Source organism: Gossypium hirsutum, chromosome D05 (assembly GCF_007990345.1).
Source record: "Gossypium hirsutum isolate 1008001.06 chromosome D05, Gossypium_hirsutum_v2.1, whole genome shotgun sequence".
Classification (NCBI taxonomy): Eukaryota; Viridiplantae; Streptophyta; class Magnoliopsida; order Malvales; family Malvaceae; genus Gossypium; species Gossypium hirsutum.
In genome coordinates, this window is record NC_053441.1 from 46,920,860 (window position 1) to 46,928,806 (window position 7,947).

Below are 7,947 nucleotides of genomic sequence, written 5' to 3' on the forward strand. Positions count from 1 at the left end.
GAGGTGTTAATAGACTTTAAACCACTTGTAAAAAAAATTTCCCAGACACTGCCAATCTGCGTACTAGTCACTTTAAAAATCATATCTTGAGTTCAGAAACTCGGAATCCAGTTCCGTAAATTTTCCCTGAAACTAGACTCATATGCCCATCAACATATTTTTTTCTAGAATTTTTGGATGGGCCAATTAGTAAAGTTTATTATTCAAAGTCTCCCATGTTACAGGGATCGACTACACTGACCTTTGCACATTACGACTTGGATATCTCCCTGTACAGGGCTTCAATACTGATGTCGTTTGTTTCTATAGAAACTAGACTCAAAGAGGAATCTATAAATATATGGAATGACTCCTAATTATCTCTGGTTAATTTATAATGAATTTCCAAAGTCGAAACAGGGAATCCAGAAACCGTTCTGGCCCTGTCTTACGAGAACCTGAATATCTCTTAACATACTGTCCATATGATCGTTTCGTTACTTTCCTATGAAAATAGATTCATCAAGGTTCGCTTACATAATTTATTAACTATTTACTTCCCTTCCTACTATTTTTAGTGATTTTCCAAATCTACATCACTGCTGCTGTCAGCATCTGCCTTTAAGGTAGACTTTACCTATTTCATAGTTTCCATGATTCAACTAGCCCTTTTAGCATAAATAGCACAAATTATGATAGTGATTAACCATTCCCATGGCCAATCCTTGTTAAGCATATCCACACCTCTCAATAACCATATCCATACCAAATGATTATAACATTATACTCAAACATATATAAGCCATTTTCGCATGGCTATCCAAAATTATACAAGTCCAAAGGGTCCATGACCCCCAACAAAAGGGTAGTCCTATACATGCCATATCCAGAGTTCAACTAAAAGAGTACCAAAAGGGCTTTGATAGTGTGGATGACTTCGACTTCGATGATCCCGAATCCAATATCCGACGAACAAAATCTATAAAACAGAGAGCCAAAGCAACGGGGTAAGCATTTTAAAGCTTAGTAAGTTTCAAGTAATGAAATCGGCTTTGACTAAGGTATTACATTCACATAGCTAAATGGATCACTTTATTAATACACATTCTCATACACATACTTACTTCACACTTCATCAATATATACACACAAGGTATTATCCTATCTAAAAGTTGAAAGTTCGTTAGTCGATTGAACGAATACTATTAAAACGAATACTATTAATTGAATGTATTACAGCACAACACGCTCACCTTCGAACCCAAGTTTCTTCGGAATTTAGCCGGATATAACCACAAGCACAAATGCCCTCGGGTCTTAGCCCGGATATATCAACTCGCACAAATGCCTTCGGGTCTTAGCCCGGATAAAATCACTAGCACAATTGCCTTCGGGTCTTATCCCGGGTATAGCAACTCGCACAAATGCCTTCGGGTCTTGGCCCGGATAAAATCACTAGCACAATTGCCTTCGGGACTTAGCCCGGATATCATTCAAATGCTCATACACACATATATCAACAATCATGACACATCCATATTTCACTTTCGTTACTAAGGCTCAAACACAAAGCATTTATTAAACCTTTCCAATTTCGGCTCAATAGCCACACACAAAGAGCATGATTTCAATTGGCTTTATAACATAGTCTCTATGCACATTCGGCTATCCATCATAGTATGACTAATCATTTCAATATAATTCAAGTAGGGTCATTACTCGAAGACTTACCTCGGATGTTGTCGAACAACTTTAATGGCTATTCAATTACTTTTTCCTTCCCTTTATCGGATTTAGTTCCCCTTTGCTCTTGAGCTTAAAGAATACGAATAGGAGTATTCAATATTTAAACCAATAATATGAATTTATTTATCACATTCGGCAATCACATATCATTAAATTTTCAAACCAAAATGTCATTATATGACCACATATACACATATCCATATACTTAAGCTCAATAATTATAATATAATATCATGTACTCACTTTAAGTATATTGCCGAATATACTTAATCATACATACACCTAACCAAAATAATTTCTAAAATCTTTATATCATTTATACACTAAGCCGAATACTCTTACCAAGTTCACCTATGTTCTTCAACAAATTCTTCATTGATCAAACACATATTCGGCTAAAGAAATGGCAATTTTAGCAACTTTTGATTTAATACTTAATCAATTATAATACATCTAGTTATTCTTTTCATATTATTAACTCAAATCACATACATTATTTAATATAACATTTTCACATTCGGCATTAGTATCAACCATAGTAGCCGATTCTTCCTACTTTGTACCCATGCATCTATTTGATCCTTAGTTAGTTCAAACACTCACACACTAAGATCCATCCAATTTTAACAAGAAATAAAATCCTAATCATCAAACTACCATGGCCGAATGTTATAACCCAAGCCACATATATTGTTCCTCAAGGCCCTTCAAGGACCACATTCGGCACCTTCTTAATAACAACCCAAATTTCAACCTTCAAGAAAGAAGAAAAAAATATATGTGCTAAGAGCTTCAAACTACTTGGCCAAATACCAAACCTCCTAACAATCAAAACTTAAGCCATGGAATGATTAGAACTTGAACTAACCACCTTCTTTATATAAAATTTTCCAAGAATTTCAAGGTACTTACCTCTTCTTAATCCTCATCCAAACCGAGCATAAAGCAATAGAACTCTTTCTTCTTCCTTTGATTTTTCGGTCAAGAAGAACAAAGAGGATGAAGCCTTTTTTTTTCTTCTAGTTACGGCAAAATGGGGGAGAAAGGATGAAACAACTTTGGTTTCTCCTCCCACTCCCCTCATATTTTATTGTTCTTAACATAACATGTTGTCATAAACTTTTCATAATATGTTTTACCCATCAGAATTTGTTTATCCACCTTGTCATGGCCGGCCACTACTATTTAGGGGGGAAATTGACATGCAAGTCCCCCCTTTTTATTTCATGCACTAATAGATCCTTATGCTTTGACCTATCACATTTCAAAATTTTCTCACATAAGTCCTATTTACTAAAATTCACCTACAATTTAAACAAAATTCAAATATGAAATTTTCACACATGCATGTATACATATAATAAGCATCAAATATGATAGCTAATTATTTTTATGACTCGGTTTAGCGGTCCCGAAACCACTTCCCGACTAGGGTAAATTTTGGGCTATCACAGTTTCAGTCGTTGACGATTAACTTTAAACGTACCTCATTTATTGTTTTGGAGTTCAACAACTCTGTATGTAAAAACTTGATTAATCGTAAAGGGCTCTGACCATTGGGATTTAAGGTTACTTGAGAAAAACTTCAATGTCGAATTAAGGAGAAGGACTTGTTGTCCAGCTTTGAACATACGGGGACAGATGTGCTTATCATGCCATCTTTTTTTTCTTTAAAAATTTTGGCATTCTCGTAAGAGAATAATCTCATCTCTTCCAACTTATTAAATTGTAACATTCGTTTGTCTTCAGTGGATTTTAGGTCTAAATTGAGTTGTTTAAGAGCCCATAATGCTTCGTCAAGTCTCCAAGACTAATCTTTTCGAGTTGGGCACACTACTTTCCCAAGATGCCCTTTATTCTTTTATTCGTAAACTCAGCTTGACCATTCGTCTGAGGATGGTAAGCTGCAGTAACTTTATACTTTCCAATAAATTTTTCTAGCAACCACTTTAGCCATTTATTCATGAAATGGGAACCTTCATAGCTAATTATAGCGCTGGGAATCCTAAATCTTGTCAATATGTGTTTTGGAAGAAACTGCATCACCACCTTGGCATCGTCAGTTGGGTATGCCTCGGCTTCCACCCATTTAGACACATAATCAATAGCCACCTAGATGTACTTGTTACCATAAGAAGAAGGAAAGAAAGTCAATACCCCAAACATAAAATAACTCTACCTCAACTATATTGGTTAGCAGCATCTCATTTCTCCTAGGCACATGTTTTATTCTTTGGCATCAATCGCATCCTTTCACGTAGGCATATGCGTCTTTAAACAGGGTTGGCCAAAAGAAACCAGCTTGTAATACTTTGGCTACAATTCTTATTCCTTTAAAATGTCCCTCACTCAAGGATGAATGGCAATGGTACAAAATTTTGGCTAATTCGTTCTCAACTACATACCTTCTAATAATTTGATCTTCATATTGCTTAAACAAAAATGGTTCTCCCAAAAATAATATCTAACATCATGAAAGAATTTCCTTATTTGTTGATATGTTAAATCAAGTGACATTAAACCACTAGCTAAAAAGTTAGCATAATCTGCAAACCAATGAGCTTTATGGAAATGACTTACCTCGAAGATGTGTTCATCTGGAAAATACTCATTGATAGGAACTGAGGAGTGGGTTTCATTTTTCTGCTCCAATCTAGACAAATGATCTGCCACTTGGTTCTCTATTCTGCTCCTATCCTGTATCACCAAATTAAACTATTGGAGTAGCAAAATCCACCGAATTAATTATGGTTTTCCATCTCTCTTTGACATTAGATATTTAATGGCCATGTGATCACTATAAATTGTCACTTTTGTACCTATAAGATATGAAAGAAATTTGACAAAATCGAAAACAACAGCAAGTAGCTCTTTATTTATTACCATATAATTTAATTGTGCTCCTGTCAAACTTTGGCTAGCATAGTAGATGTGATGGAAAATCTTATTCCTCTGTTGTCCAAAAATAGCTTCTACTGCATAATCACTTGCATCGCACATCAGTTCAAACGGTGAACTCCAATCAGGGGTAATGATGATTGGTGTTGAAATTAATATTTTCCTTAACTCTTCAAAAGCTGTTAAACAATCATCATAAAAAGTAAATATTGAATCTTTCTCCAACAGTTTACAAAATGGTTTGGAGATTTTGGAGAAATCTTTAATGAATCTCCTGTAAAATCCAACATGTCCCATGAAACTCTTAATGCCCTTTACAGACACTGGCGGTGGGATTTTCTCGAAAACATTTATCTTTGCCTTGTCAACTTCTATTCTTTTCCTTGTAATTTTGTGTCCCAAAACAATGCCTTCTCTTACCATGAAATGACATTTCTTCAAGTTGAGAATGAGGTTCATCTCTTAACATCATTTGAGCACTTTGGCCAAGTTATCTAAATAGTTGTCATAAGAGTCTCAAAACACAGAAAAGTTATCCATAAACACTTCCAAAAAAATTTCAACCATGTTAGTGAATAGAGCCATCATACACCGTTGAAAAGTTGCAGGTGCATAACATAAACCAAAAGTCATATGCATGAAAGCAAACATATTGTATGGACATGTGAAACTTGTCTTCTACTGATCTTCTGGGGCTACAAGGATCTGATTGTATCCTAAACAACCGTCAATGAAACAATAGTAATCCCAAGTCTGTCTAGCATTAGATCTAAAAATGGCAACTGGAAATGATCTTTTCGAGTTTCCTTATTCAACTTACGGTAATCAATAAAAATTCTCCAACTTGTAACTATTTTGGTTGGAATAAACTCATTATTTTCATTTTTTCCAACTATGATGCCACCCTTCATTGACACACATTGGACTGGACTCACCTAAGAGCTATTTAAGATAGGGTAAATGATTCTCATATCTAACCACTTGATGATCTCCTTCTTGACTACCTCTTTCATGATAGGGTGTAACTTTCTTTGGCCATCAATTGTGTCTTTTTCACCATCTTCCAAGATGATTATGTGCATGTAAAAAGATGCGCTAATACCTTTAATATTAGCTATCATCCAACCGATTTCCTTCATGAATTTCTTCAAGACATTAATTAGCTTAAATTCTTGATTCCTAGTTAATTCAACTAAAATAATCACATGTAAAGTAGAAGCATTACCCAAAAAAAAACATATTTAAGGTGAAAAGGTAGTACCTTTAACTCTAACTTGGGCGGTTATTTAGTTTAAGCTTTCAACTACTTATACTCACGGGATTCCAACTCTAAAGACTCAAAATGGGGTTGCAAGGTGAATCCCTTCAATTCGGCTTCCAATTCAGCTTGATCTCTATCTCTGTCATCGTAACTTAGCATCTCTAGTATTAAGAGTTGTTCCAACGAGTCATCCATCGGGAATGACAATTTTGTTTCATCAATAGCAGAACATTCTTTTCCTGCATCAAGGTATCTCATAGCTTTGAAAACATTAAAAGTTACCTTATCGTCTTGGACTCGCATGGTAAGTTCTCCCTTCTGAACATCAATTAATGTTCTTTCGGTTGTTGGAAAAGGTTTTTCCAAAATGATAAGGACTTCTTTATCTGCTTCAAAATTTCAAATAAGAAAGCCAATAGGAAAAATAAATTTATCAACACGTACTAGAATATTTTCAATTTTTCCTTTAGGATGTGCTATTGATCGGTCCACTAGTTGTAGTGTCACTTTTGTTGGTCTAACTTCACCAATTCCCAATTGTCTAAACACTGACATGGGCATCAGATTTATGCTAGCTCCCAAATCACATAACCATACCACAATAGGAATTACCAATAGTGCATGGTATGGTAAAGCTTCCAGGATCTTTCATCATTGGTGGTGACTTATTTTGCAAGAATGCACTGCACTCCTTAGTTAGAGCCACTATTTCAAACTCTCCTAACTTTCTCTTCTTAGAGAGGATATCCTTCGTGAATTTAACATAATTCGGCATATGTTCTAGAGCATTTACCAATGGAATGTTGATATGTAATTGCTTAAGTATATCTAAGAATTTTTTAAAATGTACCTCTTGTTGTTGCTTTTGGAATCTTTGCCTGTAAGAAGGTGGTGGAGGTTATACCTTAATCGGAAAACTTTTTGGAGGTAGTGTTGGTTTTGCATCAACCTTGGGTGTTGATTCTTTAGCACTACTCTACTGTGGTTGTGCCTCAGTAGGGATCACAAAAACAGAATTCTACACTGTGGGAGATTCAACTTCTGTTTGAACTTCCTTCTGATTGTGGACAACAATAGGCTCATCTTTGGATTCAACAACTGCTAACACCTTTCCACTCCTCAAAGTAACAGTTTTACATTCTTCCTTTCTTGTTCTTTTGGGATTTTTCGTATCACTCGACAAAACACCTTGAGGTCTGTTGCTTAGCTCATTAGCTAATTATCCCATTTGGTTCTCCAGATTTCTTAGAGTTGCATCGTTTTTAACCATATATACTTTCAGTAGGTTTTCCAAACTATTCAAAGTCTCGGCTGGCTGAGGTTGCTGCATCTATTGAGAAAAACCTGACAAATGATTTGAAAGAGAATGCATATAAGAATTACTTGGATCGGTACCTTGATTACTCCAGGAGAAATAGAGGTGATTTCTCAAACCGACTTGGTTGTTGGCATATCATTTTAGTGTTGCAACCATTAACAAAATTATTATTGAGCATTGAAGTCATAGTAGATACCTGAGCTGCTAAAGATGTAAGAGCATCGACTTCATCAACTCCTACCACTCTTCTTCCTATGGTTGCTTGATGAGTAGGCCACTGGTAGCTATTACTCGAAATTCTTTCAAGAATTTCATACGCCTGATTCTATGACTTTGAAAGAAGAGCTCCGTTAACTGAAGCATCTACCACCATTCTCGTGTGAGCATTAAGACCATTATAGAATGTCTCCAATTGAATGCAATGAGGAATTCCATGATGAAGGCATTTTTGTAATAACTGCTAAAATCGTTCCCATGCCTCATACAAGGACTCATCTTCGGATTGCTGAAACGTAGTAATTTCATTTATGAGTTTAGCATTCTTACTTGGTAGAAAATACTTCATCAGAATATGTTTCGTCAGTTCCTGCCATGTGGAAATAGAATGAGGCGGTAAAGAATTCAACCATGCTCGTGCGTGATCTCACAACGAATATAGGAAAAGCTTCAATCTTAAGGAATCTTCAAATACGCCTGGTAACTTGAAAGAGTCACTTACTTCCATAAATAAGTGGAAGTGCAAATG

At 35.5% G+C, this 7,947-nt stretch overlaps 1 non-coding gene across 1 annotated transcript; it reads left to right on the plus strand.

The window, feature by feature from the left end:
• Positions 1 to 7,630: 7,630 nt before the first annotated feature.
• On the plus strand, positions 7,631 to 7,737 carry LOC121218042 (small nucleolar RNA R71). Its single transcript, XR_005914313.1, has one exon. It is a non-coding gene; the product is annotated as a small nucleolar RNA R71 (small nucleolar RNA).
• The last annotated feature ends 210 nt before the right edge of the window (positions 7,738 to 7,947 follow it).